Source organism: Lissotriton helveticus, chromosome 1_1 (genome assembly GCF_964261635.1).
Source record: "Lissotriton helveticus chromosome 1_1, aLisHel1.1, whole genome shotgun sequence".
Classification (NCBI taxonomy): Eukaryota; Metazoa; Chordata; class Amphibia; order Caudata; family Salamandridae; genus Lissotriton; species Lissotriton helveticus.
The window spans coordinates 216,839,486-216,856,451 of NC_136057.1; the positions used below are offsets into that span (position 1 = coordinate 216,839,486).

Consider the following 16,966-nt stretch of genomic DNA (forward strand, 5'->3'; position numbering starts at 1 on the left):
AGTTGTACGTAGATTTACCTAAGGCATCATGTAACTTGAGACGGTGAATATAATTTCCCCAATTCAATATTCAAAATAAATCCATGGTTATAGTATCAAATGAACTTTATAAAGCTGATCAACATTATTTCATTTCAGAATATCTCTGCACCTCATCAGAGTGTATTGGCTCTGTGGCGCAATGGATAGCGCATTGGACTTCTAGGTGAATGTAAAAAAGATATTCAAAGGTTGTGGGTTCGAATCCCACCGGAGTCAGTTTTATCCCTATTTATTTCATAACTGTTTAAAAGAGTAATAAACAGTGCATGCATGCTTCTGCTTCACCAAAAAGGGCAGTGAAAGGAAGTCTATTTTAAATAGATACTATTCAAGTTACGCAATCTTTGCAGAAGAGGAAATTGGCAGCTGTACTTATGAAAATGTAATTTACTCAGAAGTAAGATTTTGGGCCCTTCCTTAATTTTACAATGTCAATAAAAACATATGAATTCTAAGTCAGCAAAAAAAATGAGATAGTAGCAATTTCAGGACTTACAATAAGGTTAAATTTACTGAAGAGATTTCAAATGCTTGAAGTACCAATTCATTATTATATTCCGCGTATTCAGTACTTAATACCGGCAACCATCTTAAGAAACGTAGTGATAGTTGGGACACTTCCAAATGTTGATAAGGTCATTTTGTGGAGCGCCCTCTCCGAGCCTGGATAGCTCAGTCGGGAGAGCATCAGACTTTTAATCTGAGGGCCCAGGGTTCAAGTCCCTGTTCAGGCGGCTTGGTTAAAGAAAAGGTATATCAATTGCATACTCTTTTCAGGATCCAATGAATGGGGAGTCCTATTAGAGATGTTTCAAAAAAGTCTTAATCAAGTCATTACATACCCATCTGTCTTCTACATTCTTTGACAAGGGTTAAGAAGACTTACCCAAACTGTATCATGTAGTTTGTTGATTTTCTTTTACCCAATTCAATGTTCAAAATGTAAGGTAGTGTCCAATTAACTTGATAAAGTTGGTCAACAGCTGATAGGTCATCTTTTTATTTGTGAATCTCTGATCACCGTGTTGAATCAGGTCGGATCTCTAGTGCAATGCATAGCGGCTTGGAGTCCTAGACGAATGTAGCAAAAGCATTCAAAGGCTTTGTGTTCAAACACCAGCTGGGTCAATTTTATCCCTCCTCCTATTTTATAACTAATTGAAACAGTAACAAGCAATGCCTGCGTCTGCATCACCAGAAACATTTACCAAAATGGCAGTGAAAGAAAGTCTACTTAAACAGAGACTGTTTGCTTTGAAAACATTGCATAATCTATGCCCAAGAGGAAATTCCCAAAGATACTGCTGAAAATGTAATTTAGTAGGTAGTAATAGTATTTGGCACTTTATTGATTTCACAATGTCATTTTAGACACATGATTTCTAAGTCAGCCGAAATGAGATAGTACAAATTTCAGGATTTAAAATGGATTACGTGTGCTGCTGAAATTTCAAATGCTTAACACCTTCAATGCTACAGGAGATTTTCCTCCTGTGCTGAATGATCTGTAAATCCATTGTTCATGACGAGCTCAGCTCGTCATAAGCACACGACAAGTGTACTGCACGACGAGCTGAGCTCGTCATGAGCATGGAAGGGGTTAAAACATCAATTTGTTATTAAACTCTACAAATTTGATTGCTAATATATGTAACCATATTAATACATAGAGTGTGGGTCAGTGTACGTCCACATTTGTTTAGCTGATTTTAAGACAGAGTATAGCAGAGCCTGGATAGCTCAGTCGGTAGAGCATCAGACTTTTAATCTGAGGGTCCAGGGTTCAAGTCCCTGTTCAGGCGGTTGCTTCCTTTAAAGAAAAATTACTCTAATTGGATGCTCTTTTTGTGTTCCCCTGCATGACGAATAAGATATTCCATTACTAAAATTGCAAAAACGTCTTTCATGGAGTTGTGAAATGCACATCTGCCTCATATATCATGTGCCATTTGACTAAACTTAAGTCGTACGTAGACTTACCTAAGGTATCATGTAACTTGAGACGGTGAATATAATTTCCCCAATTCAATATTCAAAATAAATCCATGGTTATAGTATCAAATGAACTTTATAAAGCTGATCAACATTATTTCATTTCAGAATATCTCTGCACCTAATCAGAGCGTATTGGCTCTGTGGTGCAATGGATAGCGCATTGGACTTCTAGGTGAATGTAAAAAAGATATTCAAAGGTTGTGGGTTCGAATCCCACCAGAGTCAGTTTTATCCCTATTTATTTCATAACTGTTTAAAAGAGTAATAAACAGTGCATGCATGCTTCTGCTTCACCAAAAAGGGCAGTGAAAGGAAGTCTATTTTAAATAGATACTATTCAAATTACGCAATCTTTGCAGAAGAGGAAATTGGCAGCTGTACTTATGAAAATGTAATTTACTCAGAAGTAAGATTTCGGGCCCTTCCTTAATTTTACAATGTCAATAAAAACATATGACTTCTAAGTCAGCAAAAAAAATGAGATAGTAGCAATTTCAGGACTTACAATAAGGTTAAATTTACTGAAGAGATTTCAAATGCTTGAAGTACCAATTCATTATTATATTCCGCGTATTCAGTACTTAATACCGGCAACCATCTTAAGAAACGTAGTGATAGTTGGGACACTTCCAAATGTTGATAAGGTCATTTTGTGGAGCGACCTCTCCGAGCCTGGATAGCTCAGCCGGGAGAGCATCAGACTTTTAATCTGAGGGCCCAGGGTTCAAGTCCCTGTTCAGGCGGCTTGGTTAAAGAAAAGGTATATCAATTGCATACTCTTTTCAGGATCCAATGAATGGGGAGTCCTATTAGAGATGTTTCAAAAAAGTCTTAATCAAGTCATTACATACCCATCTGTCTTCTACATTCTTTGACAAGGGTTAAGAAGACTTACCCAAACTGTATCATGTAGTTTGACATGTTGATTATCTTTTACCCAATTCAATGTTCAAAATGTAAGGTAGTGTCCGATTAACTTGATAAAGTTGGTCAACAGCTGATAGGTCATCTTTTTATTTGTGAATCTCTGATCACCGTGTTGAATCAGGTCGGATCTCTAGTGCAATGGATAGCGGCTTGGAGTCCTAGACGAATGTAGCAAAAGCATTCAAAGGCTTTGTGTTCAAACACCAGCTGGGTCAATTTTATCCCTCCTCCTATTTTATAACTAATTGAAACAGTAACAAGCAATGCCTGCGTCTGCATCACCAGAAACATTTACCAAAATGGCAGTGAAAGAAAGTCTACTTAAACAGAGACTGTTTGCTTTGAAAACATTGCATAATCTATGCCCAAGAGGAAATTCCCAAAGATACTGCTGAAAATGTAATTTAGTAGGTAGTAATAGTATTTGGCACTTTATTGATTTCACAATGTCATTTTAGACACATGATTTCTAAGTCAGCCGAAATGAGATAGTACAAATTTCAGGATTTAAAATGGATTACGTGTGCTGCTGAAATTTCAAATGCTTAACACCTTCTATGCTACAGGAGATTTTCCTCCTGTGCTGAATGATCTGTAAATCCATTGTTCATGACGAGCTCAGCTCGTCATAAGCACACAACAAGTGTACTGCACGACGAGCTGAGCTCGTCATGAGCATGGAAGGGGTTAAAACATCAATTTGTTATTAAACTCTACAAATTTGATTGCTAATATATGTAACCATATTAATACATAGAGTGTAGGTCAGTGTACGTCCACATTTGTTTAGCTGATTTTAAGACAGAGTATAGCAGAGCCTGGATAGCTCAGTCGGTAGAGCATCAGACTTTTAATCTGAGGGTCCAGGGTTCAAGTCCCTGTTCAGGCGGTTGCTTCCTTTAAAGAAAAATTACTCTAATTGGATGCTCTTTTTGTGTTCCCCTGCATGACGAATAAGATATTCCATTACTAAAATTGCAAAAACGTCTTTCATGGAGTCGTGAAATGCACATCTGCCTCATATATCATGTGCCATTTGACTAAACTTAAGTTGTACGTAGATTTACCTAAGGCATCATGTAACTTGAGACGGTGAATATAATTTCCCCAATTCAATATTCAAAATAAATCCATGGTTATAGTATCAAATGAACTTTATAAAGCTGATCAACATTATTTCATTTCAGAATATCTCTGCACCTCATCAGAGCGTATTGGCTCTGTGGCGCAATGGATAGCGCATTGGACTTCTAGGTGAATGTAAAAAAGATATTCAAAGGTTGTGGGTTCGAATCCCACCGGAGTCAGTTTTATCCCTATTTATTTCATAACTGTTTAAAAGAGTAATAAACAGTGCATGCATGCTTCTGCTTCACCAAAAAGGGCAGTGAAAGGAAGTCTATTTTAAATAGATACTATTCAAGTTACGCAATCTTTGCAGAAGAGGAAATTGGCAGCTGTACTTATGAAAATGTAATTTACTCAGAAGTAAGATTTTGGGCCCTTCCTTAATTTTACAATGTCAATAAAAACATATGAATTCTAAGTCAGCAAAAAAAATGAGATAGTAGCAATTTCAGGACTTACAATAAGGTTAAATTTACTGAAGAGATTTCAAATGCTTGAAGTACCAATTCATTATTATATTCCGCGTATTCAGTACTTAATACCGGCAACCATCTTAAGAAACGTAGTGATAGTTGGGACACTTCCAAATGTTGATAAGGTCATTTTGTGGAGCGCCCTCTCCGAGCCTGGATAGCTCAGTCGGGAGAGCATCAGACTTTTAATCTGAGGGCCCAGGGTTCAAGTCCCTGTTCAGGCGGCTTGGTTAAAGAAAAGGTATATCAATTGCATACTCTTTTCAGGATCCAATGAATGGGGAGTCCTATTAGAGATGTTTCAAAAAAGTCTTAATCAAGTCATTACATACCCATCTGTCTTCTACATTCTTTGACAAGGGTTAAGAAGACTTACCCAAACTGTATCATGTAGTTTGTTGATTTTCTTTTACCCAATTCAATGTTCAAAATGTAAGGTAGTGTCCAATTAACTTGATAAAGTTGGTCAACAGCTGATAGGTCATCTTTTTATTTGTGAATCTCTGATCACCGTGTTGAATCAGGTCGGATCTCTAGTGCAATGCATAGCGGCTTGGAGTCCTAGACGAATGTAGCAAAAGCATTCAAAGGCTTTGTGTTCAAACACCAGCTGGGTCAATTTTATCCCTCCTCCTATTTTATAACTAATTGAAACAGTAACAAGCAATGCCTGCGTCTGCATCACCAGAAACATTTACCAAAATGGCAGTGAAAGAAAGTCTACTTAAACAGAGACTGTTTGCTTTGAAAACATTGCATAATCTATGCCCAAGAGGAAATTCCCAAAGATACTGCTGAAAATGTAATTTAGTAGGTAGTAATAGTATTTGGCACTTTATTGATTTCACAATGTCATTTTAGACACATGATTTCTAAGTCAGCCGAAATGAGATAGTACAAATTTCAGGATTTAAAATGGATTACGTGTGCTGCTGAAATTTCAAATGCTTAACACCTTCAATGCTACAGGAGATTTTCCTCCTGTGCTGAATGATCTGTAAATCCATTGTTCATGACGAGCTCAGCTCGTCATAAGCACACGACAAGTGTACTGCACGACGAGCTGAGCTCGTCATGAGCATGGAAGGGGTTAAAACATCAATTTGTTATTAAACTCTACAAATTTGATTGCTAATATATGTAACCATATTAATACATAGAGTGTAGGTCAGTGTACGTCCACATTTGTTTAGCTGATTTTAAGACAGAGTATAGCAGAGCCTGGATAGCTCAGTCGGTAGAGCATCAGACTTTTAATCTGAGGGTCCAGGGTTCAAGTCCCTGTTCAGGCGGTTGCTTCCTTTAACCCCTTCAGTGCTAATGACAAGGGTAACTCGTCATGGAGTTTCCATTGATTTCAATGGAAAGTCAATGGAAGTGCATCATGTGCCTTAGCAGCCAAGTGGTTAAAGAAAAATTACTCTAATTGGATGCTCTTTTTGTGTTCCCCTGCATGACGAATAAGATATTCCATTACTAAAATTGCAAAAACGTCTTTCATGGAGTTGTGAAATGCACATCTGCCTCATATATCATGTGCCATTTGACTAAACTTAAGTCGTACGTAGACTTACCTAAGGTATCATGTAACTTGAGACGGTGAATATAATTTCCCCAATTCAATATTCAAAATAAATCCATGGTTATAGTATCAAATGAACTTTATAAAGCTGATCAACATTATTTCATTTCAGAATATCTCTGCACCTAATCAGAGCGTATTGGCTCTGTGGTGCAATGGATAGCGCATTGGACTTCTAGGTGAATGTAAAAAAGATATTCAAAGGTTGTGGGTTCGAATCCCACCAGAGTCAGTTTTATCCCTATTTATTTCATAACTGTTTAAAAGAGTAATAAACAGTGCATGCATGCTTCTGCTTCACCAAAAAGGGCAGTGAAAGGAAGTCTATTTTAAATAGATACTATTCAAATTACGCAATCTTTGCAGAAGAGGAAATTGGCAGCTGTACTTATGAAAATGTAATTTACTCAGAAGTAAGATTTCGGGCCCTTCCTTAATTTTACAATGTCAATAAAAACATATGACTTCTAAGTCAGCAAAAAAAATTAGATAGTAGCAATTTCAGGACTTACAATAAGGTTAAATTTACTGAAGAGATTTCAAATGCTTGAAGTACCAATTCATTATTATATTCCGCGTATTCAGTACTTAATACCGGCAACCATCTTAAGAAACGTAGTGATAGTTGGGACACTTCCAAATGTTGATAAGGTCATTTTGTGGAGCGACCTCTCCGAGCCTGGATAGCTCAGCCGGGAGAGCATCAGACTTTTAATCTGAGGGCCCAGGGTTCAAGTCCCTGTTCAGGCGGCTTGGTTAAAGAAAAGGTATATCAATTGCATACTCTTTTCAGGATCCAATGAATGGGGAGTCCTATTAGAGATGTTTCAAAAAAGTCTTAATCAAGTCATTACATACCCATCTGTCTTCTACATTCTTTGACAAGGGTTAAGAAGACTTACCCAAACTGTATCATGTAGTTTGTTGATTATCTTTTACCCAATTCAATGTTCAAAATGTAAGGTAGTGTCCGATTAACTTGATAAAGTTGGTCAACAGCTGATAGGTCATCTTTTTATTTGTGAATCTCTGATCACCGTGTTGAATCAGGTCGGATCTCTAGTGCAATGGATAGCGGCTTGGAGTCCTAGACGAATGTAGCAAAAGCATTCAAAGGCTTTGTGTTCAAACACCAGCTGGGTCAATTTTATCCCTCCTCTTATTTTATAACTAATTGAAACAGTAACAAGCAATGCCTGCGTCTGCATCACCAGAAACATTTACCAAAATGGCAGTGAAAGAAAGTCTACTTAAACAGAGACTGTTTGCTTTGAAAACATTGCATAATCTATGCCCAAGAGGAAATTCCCAAAGATACTGCTGAAAATGTAATTTAGTAGGTAGTAATAGTATTTGGCACTTTATTGATTTCACAATGTCATTTTAGACACATGATTTCTAAGTCAGCCGAAATGAGATAGTACAAATTTCAGGATTTAAAATGGATTACGTGTGCTGCTGAAATTTCAAATGCTTAAAACCTTCAATGCTACAGGAGATTTTCCTCCTGTGCTGAATGATCTGTAAATCCATTGTTCATGACGAGCTCAGCTCGTCATAAGCACACGACAAGTGTACTGCACGACGAGCTGAGCTCGTCATGAGCATGGAAGGGGTTAAAACATCAATTTGTTATTAAACTCTACAAATTTGATTGCTAATATATGTAACCATATTAATACATAGAGTGTAGGTCAGTGTACGTCCACATTTGTTTAGCTGATTTTAAGACAGAGTATAGCAGAGCCTGGATAGCTCAGTCGGTAGAGCATCAGACTTTTAATCTGAGGGTCCAGGGATCAAGTCCCTGTTCAGGCGGTTGCTTCCTTTAAAGAAAAATTACTCTAATTGGATGCTCTTTTTGTGTTCCCCTGCATGACGAATAAGATATTCCATTACTAAAATTGCAAAAACGTCTTTCATGGAGTTGTGAAATGCACATCTGCCTCATATATCATGTGCCATTTGACTAAACTTAAGTCGTACGTAGATTTACCTAAGGCATCATGTAACTTGAGACGGTGAATATAATTTCCCCAATTCAATATTCAAAATAAATCCATAGTTATAGTATCAAATGAACTTTATAAAGCTGATCAACATTATTTCATTTCAGAATATCTCTGCACCTCATCAGAGTGTATTGGCTCTGTGGCGCAATGGATAGCGCATTGGACTTCTAGGTGAATGTAAAAAAGATATTCAAAGGTTGTGGGTTCGAATCCCACCGGAGTCAGTTTTATCCCTATTTATTTCATAACTGTTTAAAAGAGTAATAAACAGTGCATGCATGCTTCTGCTTCACCAAAAAGGGCAGTGAAAGGAAGTCTATTTTAAATAGATACTATTCAAGTTACGCAATCTTTGCAGAAGAGGAAATTGGCAGCTGTACTTATGAAAATGTAATTTACTCAGAAGTAAGATTTTGGGCCCTTCCTTAATTTTACAATGTCAATAAAAACATATGAATTCTAAGTCAGCAAAAAAAATGAGATAGTAGCAATTTCAGGACTTACAATAAGGTTAAATTTACTGAAGAGATTTCAAATGCTTGAAGTACCAATTCATTATTATATTCCGCGTATTCAGTACTTAATACCGGCAACCATCTTAAGAAACGTAGTGATAGTTGGGACACTTCCAAATGTTGATAAGGTCATTTTGTGGAGCGCCCTCTCCGAGCCTGGATAGCTCAGTCGGGAGAGCATCAGACTTTTAATCTGAGGGCCCAGGGTTCAAGTCCCTGTTCAGGAGGCTTGGTTAAAGAAAAGGTATATCAATTGCATACTCTTTTCAGGATCCAATGAATGGGGAGTCCTATTAGAGATGTTTCAAAAAAGTCTTAATCAAGTCATTACATACCCATCTGTCTTCTACATTCTTTGACAAGGGTTAAGAAGACTTACCCAAACTGTATCATGTAGTTTGTTGATTATCTTTTACCCAATTCAATGTTCAAAATGTAAGGTAGTGTCCGATTAACTTGATAAAGTTGGTCAACAGCTGATAGGTCATCTTTTTATTTGTGAATCTCTGATCACCGTGTTGAATCAGGTCGGATCTCTAGTGCAATGGATAGCGGCTTGGAGTCCTAGACGAATGTAGCAAAAGCATTCAAAGGCTTTGTGTTCAAACACCAGCTGGGTCAATTTTATCCCTCCTCTTATTTTATAACTAATTGAAACAGTAACAAGCAATGCCTGCGTCTGCATCACCAGAAACATTTACCAAAATGGCAGTGAAAGAAAGTCTACTTAAACAGAGACTGTTTGCTTTGAAAACATTGCATAATCTATGCCCAAGAGGAAATTCCCAAAGATACTGCTGAAAATGTAATTTAGTAGGTAGTAATAGTATTTGGCACTTTATTGATTTCACAATGTCATTTTAGACACATGATTTCTAAGTCAGCCGAAAATGAGATAGTCCAAATTTCAGGATTTAAAATGGATTACGTGTGCTGCTGAAATTTCAAATGCTTAACACCTTCAATGCTACAGGAGATTTTCCTCCTGTGCTGAATGATCTGTAAATCCATTGTTCATGACGAGCTCAGCTCGTCATAAGCACACGACAAGTGTACTGCACGACGAGCTGAGCTCGTCATGAGCATGGAAGGGGTTAAAACATCAATTTGTTATTAAACTCTACAAATTTGATTGCTAATATATGTAACCATATTAATACACAGAGTGTAGGTCAGTGTACGTCCACATTTGTTTAGCTGATTTTAAGACAGAGTATAGCAGAGCCTGGATAGCTCAGTCGGTAGAGCATCAGACTTTTAATCTGAGGGTCCAGGGTTCAAGTCCCTGTTCAGGCGGTTGCTTCCTTTAAAGAAAAATTACTCTAATTGGATGCTCTTTTTGTGTTCCCCTGCATGACGAATAAGATATTCCATTACTAAAATTGCAAAAACGTCTTTCATGGAGTTGTGAAATGCACATCTGCCTCATATATCATGTGCCATTTGACTAAACTTAAGTCGTACGTAGATTTACCTAAGGTATCATGTAACTTGAGACGGTGAATATAATTTCCCCAATTCAATATTCAAAATAAATCCATGGTTATAGTATCAAATGAACTTTATAAAGCTGATCAACATTATTTCATTTCAGAATATCTCTGCACCTCATCAGAGTGTATTGGCTCTGTGGCGCAATGGATAGCGCATTGGACTTCTAGGTGAATGTAAAAAAGATATTCAAAGGTTGTGGGTTCGAATCCCACCAGAGTCACTTTTATCCCTATTTATTTCATAACTGTTTAAAAGAGTAATAAACAGTGCATGCATGCTTCTGCTTCACCAAAAAGGGCAGTGAAAGGAAGTCTATTTTAAATAGATACTATTCAAGTTACACAATCTTTGCAGAAGAGGAAATTGGCAGCTGTACTTATGAAAATGTAATTTACTCAGAAGTAAGATTTTGGGCCCTTCCTTAATTTTACAATGTCAATAAAAACATATGAATTCTAAGTCAGCAAAAAAAATGAGATAGTAGCAATTTCAGGACTTACAATAAGGTTACATTTACTGAAGAGATTTCAAATGCTTGAAGTACCAATTCATTATTATATTCCGCGTATTCAGTACTTAATACCGGCAACCATCTTAAGAAACGTAGTGATAGTTGGGACACTTCCAAATGTTGATAAGGTCATTTTGTGGAGCGACCTCTCCGAGCCTGGATAGCTCAGTCGGGAGAGCATCAGACTTTTAATCTGAGGGCCCAGGGTTCAAGTCCCTGTTCAGGCGGCTTGGTTAAAGAAAAGGTATATCAATTGCATACTCTTTTCAGGATCCAATGAATGGGGAGTCCTATTAGAGATGTTTCAAAAAAGTCTTAATCAAGTCATTACATACCCATCTGTCTTCTACATTCTTTGACAAGGGTTAAGAAGACTTACCCAAACTGTATCATGTAGTTTGTTGATTATCTTTTACCCAATTCAATGTTCAAAATGTAAGGTAGTGTCCGATTAACTTGATAAAGTTGGTCAACAGCTGATAGGTCATCTTTTTATTTGTGAATATCTGATCACCGTGTTGAATCAGGTCGGATCTCTAGTGCAATGGATAGCGGCTTGGAGTCCTAGACGAATGTAGCAAAAGCATTCAAAGGCTTTGTGTTCAAACACCAGCTGGGTCAATTTTATCCCTCCTCTTATTTTATAACTAATTGAAACAGTAACAAGCAATGCCTGCGTCTGCATCACCAGAAACATTTACCAAAATGGCAGTGAAAGAAAGTCTACTTAAACAGAGACTGTTTGCTTTGAAAACATTGCATAATCTATGCCCAAGAGGAAATTCCCAAAGATACTGCTGAAAATGTAATTTAGTAGGTAGTAATAGTATTTGGCACTTTATTGATTTCACAATGTCATTTTAGACACATGATTTCTAAGTCAGCCGAAATGAGATAGTACAAATTTCAGGATTTAAAATGGATTACGTGTGCTGCTGAAATTTCAAATGCTTAACACCTTCAATGCTACAGGAGATTTTCCTCCTGTGCTGAATGATCTGTAAATCCATTGTTCATGACGAGCTCAGCTCGTCATAAGCACACAACAAGTGTACTGCACGACGAGCTGAGCTCGTCATGAGCATGGAAGGGGTTAAAACATCAATTTGTTATTAAACTCTACAAATTTGATTGCTAATATATGTAACCATATTAATACATAAAGTGTAGGTCAGTGTACGTCCACATTTGTTTAGCTGATTTTAAGACAGAGTATAGCAGAGCCTGGATAGCTCAGTCGGTAGAGCATCAGACTTTTAATCTGAGGGTCCAGGGTTCAAGTCCCTGTTCAGGCGGTTGCTTCCTTTAAAGAAAAATTACTCTAATTGGATGCTCTTTTTGTGTTCCCCTGCATGACGAATAAGATATTCCATTACTAAAATTGCAAAAACGTCTTTCATGGAGTTGTGAAATGCACATCTGCCTCATATATCATGTGCCATTTGACTAAACTTAAGTTGTACGTAGATTTACCTAAGGCATCATGTAACTTGAGACGGTGAATATAATTTCCCCAATTCAATATTCAAAATAAATCCATGGTTATAGTATCAAATGAACTTTATAAAGCTGATCAACATTATTTCATTTCAGAATATCTCTGCACCTCATCAGAGTGTAATGGCTCTGTGGCGCAATGGATAGCGCATTGGACTTCTAGGTGAATGTAAAAAAGATATTCAAAGGTTGTGGGTTCGAATCCCACCGCAGTCAGTTTTATCCCTATTTATTTCATAACTGTTTAAAAGAGTAATAAACAGTGCATGCATGCTTCTGCTTCACCAAAAAGGGCAGTGAAAGGAAGTCTATTTTAAATAGATACTATTCAAGTTACGCAATCTTTGCAGAAGAGGAAATTGGCAGCTGTACTTATGAAAATGTAATTTACTCAGAAGTAAGATTTTGGGCCCTTCCTTAATTTTACAATGTCAATAAAAACATATGAATTCTAAGTCAGCAAAAAAAATGAGATAGTAGCAATTTCAGGACTTACAATAAGGTTAAATTTACTGAAGAGATTTCAAATGCTTGAAGTACCAATTCATTATTATATTCCGCGTATTCAGTACTTAATACCGGCAACCATCTTAAGAAACGTAGTGATAGTTGGGACACTTCCAAATGTTGATAAGGTCATTTTGTGGAGCGCCCTCTCCGAGCCTGGATAGCTCAGTCGGGAGAGCATCAGACTTTTAATCTGAGGGCCCAGGGTTCAAGTCCCTGTTCAGGCGGCTTGGTTAAAGAAAAGGTATATCAATTGCATACTCTTTTCAGGATCCAATGAATGGGGAGTCCTATTAGAGATGTTTCAAAAAAGTCTTAATCAAGTCATTACATACCCATCTGTCTTCTACATTCTTTGACAAGGGTTAAGAAGACTTACCCAAACTGTATCATGTAGTTTTTTGATTTTCTTTTACCCAATTCAATGTTCAAAATGTAAGGTAGTGTCCGATTAACTTGATAAAGTTGGTCAACAGCTGATAGGTCATCTTTTTATTTGTGAATCTCTGATCACCGTGTTGAATCAGGTCGGATCTCTAGTGCAATGGATAGCGGCTTGGAGTCCTAGACGAATGTAGCAAAAGCATTCAAAGGCTTTGTGTTCAAACACCAGCTGGGTCAATTTTATCCCTCCTCTTATTTTATAACTAATTGAAACAGTAACAAGCAATGCCTGCGTCTGCATCACCAGAAACATTTACCAAAATGGCAGTGAAAGAAAGTCTACTTAAACAGAGACTGTTTGCTTTGAAAACATTGCATAATCTATGCCCAAGAGGAAATTCCCAAAGATACTGCTGAAAATGTATGTAATTTAGTAGGTAGTAATAGTATTTGGCACTTTATTGATTTCACAATGTCATTTTAGACACATGATTTCTAAGTCAGCCGAAAATGAGATAGTCCAAATTTCAGGATTTAAAATGGATTACGTGTGCTGCTGAAATTTCAAATGCTTAACACCTTCAATGCTACAGGAGATTTTCCTCCTGTGCTGAATGATCTGTAAATCCATTGTTCATGACGAGCTCAGCTCGTCATAAGCACACGACAAGTGTACTGCACGACGAGCTGAGCTCGTCATGAGCATGGAAGGGGTTAAAACATCAATTTGTTATTAAACTCTACAAATTTGATTGCTAATATATGTAACCATATTAATACATAGAGTGTAGGTCAGTGTACGTCCACATTTGTTTAGCTGATTTTAAGACAGAGTATAGCAGAGCCTGGATAGCTCAGTGGGTAGAGCATCAGACTTTTAATCTGAGGGTCCAGGGTTCAAGTCCCTGTTCAGGCATTTGCTTCCTTTAAAGAAAAATTACTCTAATTGGATGCTCTTTTTGTGTTCCCCTGCATGACGAATAAGATATTCCATTACTAAAATTGCAAAAACGTCTTTCATGGAGTTGTGAAATGCACATCTGCCTCATATATCATGTGCCATTTGACTAAACTTAAGTCGTACGTAGACTTACCTAAGGTATCATGTAACTTGAGACGGTGAATATAATTTCCCCAATTCAATATTCAAAATAAATCCATGGTTATAGTATCAAATGAACTTTATAAAGCTGATCAACATTATTTCATTTCAGAATATCTCTGCACCTAATCATAGCGTATTGGCTCTGTGGCGCAATGGATAGTGCATTGGACTTCTAGGTGAATGTAAAAAAGATATTCAAAGGTTGTGGGTTCGAATCCCACCAGAGTCAGTTTTATCCCTATTTATTTCATAACTGTTTAAAAGAGTAATAAACAGTGCATGCATGCTTCTGCTTCACCAAAAAGGGCAGTGAAAGGAAGTCTATTTTAAATAGATACTATTCAAGTTACACAATCTTTGCAGAAGAGGAAATTGGCAGCTGTACTTATGAAAATGTAATTTACTCAGAAGTAAGATTTTGGGCCCTTCCTTAATTTTACAATGTCAATAAAAACATATGAATTCTAAGTCAGCAAAAAAAATGAGATAGTAGCAATTTCAGGACTTACAACAAGGTTACATTTACTGAAGAGATTTCAAATGCTTGAAGTACCAATTCATTATTATATTCCGCGTATTCAGTACTTAATACCGGCAACCATCTTAAGAAACGTAGTGATAGTTGGGACACTTCCAAATGTTGATAAGGTCATTTTGTGGAGCGACCTCTCTGAGCCTGGATAGCTCAGTCGGGAGAGCATCAGACTTTTAATCTGAGGGCCCAGGGTTCAAGTCCCTGTTCAGGCGGCTTGGTTAAAGAAAAGGTATATCAATTGCATACTCTTTTCAGGATCCAATGAATGGGGAGTCCTATTAGAGATGTTTCAAAAAAGTCTTAATCAAGTCATTACATACCCATCTGTCTTCTACATTCTTTGACAAGGGTTAAGAAGACTTACCCAAACTGTATCATGTAGTTTGTTGATTATCTTTTACCCAATTCAATGTTCAAAATGTAAGGTAGTGTCCGATTAACTTGATAAAGTTGGTCAACAGCTGATAGGTCATCTTTTTATTTGTGAATCTCTGATCACCGTGTTGAATCAGGTCGGATCTCTAGTGCAATGGATAGCGGCTTGGAGTCCTAGACGAATGTAGCAAAAGCATTCAAAGGCTTTGTGTTCAAACACCAGCTGGGTCAATTTTATCCCTCCTCCTATTTTATAACTAATTGAAACAGTAACAAGCAATGCCTGCGTCTGCATCGCCAGAAACATTTACCAAAATGGCAGTGAAAGAAAGTCTACTTAAACAGAGACTGTTTGCTTTGAAAACATTGCTTAATCTATGCCCAAGAGGAAATTCCCAAAGATACTGCTGAAAATGTAATTTAGTAGGTAGTAATAGTATTTGGCACTTTATTGATTTCACAATGTCATTTTAGACACATGATTTCTAAGTCAGCCGAAAATGAGATAGTCCAAATTTCAGGATTTAAAATGGATTACGAGTGCTGCTGAAATTTCAAATGCTTAACACCTTCAATGCTACAGGAGATTTTCCTCCTGTGCTGAATGATCTGTAAATCCATTGTTCATGACGAGCTCAGCTCGTCATAAGCACACGACAAGTGTACTGCACGACGAGCTGAGCTAGTCATGAGCATGGAAGGGGTTAAAACATCAATTTGTTATTAAACTCTACAAATTTGATTGCTAATATATGTAACCATATTAATACACAGAGTGTAGGTCAGTGTACGTCCACATTTGTTTAGCTGATTTTAAGACAGAGTATAGCAGAGCCTGGATAGCTCAGTCGGTAGAGCATCAGACTTTTAATCTGAGGGTCCAGAGTTCAAGTCCCTGTTCAGGCGGTTGCTTCCTTTAAAGAAAAATTACTCTAATTGGATGCTCTTTTTGTGTTCCCCTGCATGACGAATAAGATATTCCATTACTAAAATTGCAAAAACGTCTTTCATAGACTTGCAAATGCACATCTGCCTCATATATCATGTGCCATTTGACTAAACTTAAGTCGTACGTAGACTTACCTAAGGTATCATGTAACTTGAGACGGTGAATATAATTTCCCCAATTCAATATTCAAAATAAATCCATGGTTATAGTATCAAATGAACTTTATAAAGCTGATCAACATTATTTCATTTCAGAATATCTCTGCACCTAATCAGAGCGTATTGGCTCTGTGGCGCAATGGATAGCGCATTGGACTTCTAGGTAAATGTAAAAAAGATATTCAAAGGTTGTGGGTTCGAATCCCAACAGAGTCAGTTTTATCCCTATTTATTTCATAACTGTTTAAAAGAGTAATAAACAGTGCATGCATGCTTCTGCTTCACCAAAAAGGGCAGTGAAAGGAAGTCTATTTTAAATAGATACTATTCAAGTTACGCAATCTTTGCAGAAGAGGAAATTGGCAGCTGTACTTATGAAAATGTAATTTACTCAGAAGTAAGATTTTGGGCCCTTCCTTAATTTTACAATGTCAATAAAAACATATGAATTCTAAGTCAGCAAAAAAAATGAGATAGTAGCAATTTCAGGACTTACAACAAGGTTACATTTACTGAAGAGATTTCAAATGCTTGAAGTACCAATTCATTATTATATTCCGCGTATTCAGTACTTAATACCGGCAACCATCTTAAGAAACGTAGTGATAGTTGGGACACTTCCAAATGTTGATAAGGTCATTTTGTGGAGCGACCTCTCCGAGCCTGGATAGCTCAGTCGGGAGAGCATCAGACTTTTAATCTGAGGGCCCAGGGTTCAAGTCCCTGTTCAGGCGGCTTGGTTAAAGAAAAGGTATATCAATTGCATACTCTTTTCAG

At 37.1% G+C, this 16,966-nt stretch overlaps 13 non-coding genes across 13 annotated transcripts; all 13 read left to right on the forward strand.

Annotated features, from left to right (window-relative positions):
- The first annotated feature begins 167 nt into the window (after nucleotides 1–167).
- TRNAR-UCU (transfer RNA arginine (anticodon UCU)) lies at nucleotides 168–258 on the forward strand. The gene is given in 2 exon segments: nucleotides 168–204; nucleotides 223–258. It is a non-coding gene; the product is annotated as a tRNA-Arg (tRNA).
- A 1,513-nt stretch (nucleotides 259–1,771) lies between these two features.
- On the forward strand, nucleotides 1,772–1,844 carry TRNAK-UUU (transfer RNA lysine (anticodon UUU)). The gene has a single exon. It is a non-coding gene; the product is annotated as a tRNA-Lys (tRNA).
- Nucleotides 1,845–2,171: 327 nt separating this feature from the next.
- On the forward strand, nucleotides 2,172–2,262 carry TRNAR-UCU (transfer RNA arginine (anticodon UCU)). Its single transcript is given in 2 exon segments — nucleotides 2,172–2,208; nucleotides 2,227–2,262. It is a non-coding gene; the product is annotated as a tRNA-Arg (tRNA).
- A 1,518-nt stretch (nucleotides 2,263–3,780) lies between these two features.
- On the forward strand, nucleotides 3,781–3,853 carry TRNAK-UUU (transfer RNA lysine (anticodon UUU)). The gene has a single exon. It is a non-coding gene; the product is annotated as a tRNA-Lys (tRNA).
- A 327-nt stretch (nucleotides 3,854–4,180) lies between these two features.
- Nucleotides 4,181–4,271, forward strand: TRNAR-UCU (transfer RNA arginine (anticodon UCU)). Its single transcript is given in 2 exon segments — nucleotides 4,181–4,217; nucleotides 4,236–4,271. It is a non-coding gene; the product is annotated as a tRNA-Arg (tRNA).
- Nucleotides 4,272–5,784: 1,513 nt separating this feature from the next.
- On the forward strand, nucleotides 5,785–5,857 carry TRNAK-UUU (transfer RNA lysine (anticodon UUU)). The gene has a single exon. It is a non-coding gene; the product is annotated as a tRNA-Lys (tRNA).
- Nucleotides 5,858–6,288: 431 nt separating this feature from the next.
- Nucleotides 6,289–6,379, forward strand: TRNAR-UCU (transfer RNA arginine (anticodon UCU)). The gene is given in 2 exon segments: nucleotides 6,289–6,325; nucleotides 6,344–6,379. It is a non-coding gene; the product is annotated as a tRNA-Arg (tRNA).
- A 1,913-nt stretch (nucleotides 6,380–8,292) lies between these two features.
- On the forward strand, nucleotides 8,293–8,383 carry TRNAR-UCU (transfer RNA arginine (anticodon UCU)). Its single transcript is given in 2 exon segments — nucleotides 8,293–8,329; nucleotides 8,348–8,383. It is a non-coding gene; the product is annotated as a tRNA-Arg (tRNA).
- A 1,514-nt stretch (nucleotides 8,384–9,897) lies between these two features.
- TRNAK-UUU (transfer RNA lysine (anticodon UUU)) lies at nucleotides 9,898–9,970 on the forward strand. The gene has a single exon. It is a non-coding gene; the product is annotated as a tRNA-Lys (tRNA).
- A 327-nt stretch (nucleotides 9,971–10,297) lies between these two features.
- On the forward strand, nucleotides 10,298–10,388 carry TRNAR-UCU (transfer RNA arginine (anticodon UCU)). Its single transcript is given in 2 exon segments — nucleotides 10,298–10,334; nucleotides 10,353–10,388. It is a non-coding gene; the product is annotated as a tRNA-Arg (tRNA).
- Nucleotides 10,389–11,901: 1,513 nt separating this feature from the next.
- TRNAK-UUU (transfer RNA lysine (anticodon UUU)) lies at nucleotides 11,902–11,974 on the forward strand. The gene has a single exon. It is a non-coding gene; the product is annotated as a tRNA-Lys (tRNA).
- Nucleotides 11,975–13,910: 1,936 nt separating this feature from the next.
- On the forward strand, nucleotides 13,911–13,983 carry TRNAK-UUU (transfer RNA lysine (anticodon UUU)). Its single transcript has one exon. It is a non-coding gene; the product is annotated as a tRNA-Lys (tRNA).
- Nucleotides 13,984–14,310: 327 nt separating this feature from the next.
- TRNAR-UCU (transfer RNA arginine (anticodon UCU)) lies at nucleotides 14,311–14,401 on the forward strand. The gene is given in 2 exon segments: nucleotides 14,311–14,347; nucleotides 14,366–14,401. It is a non-coding gene; the product is annotated as a tRNA-Arg (tRNA).
- Nucleotides 14,402–16,966: the final 2,565 nt, after the last annotated feature.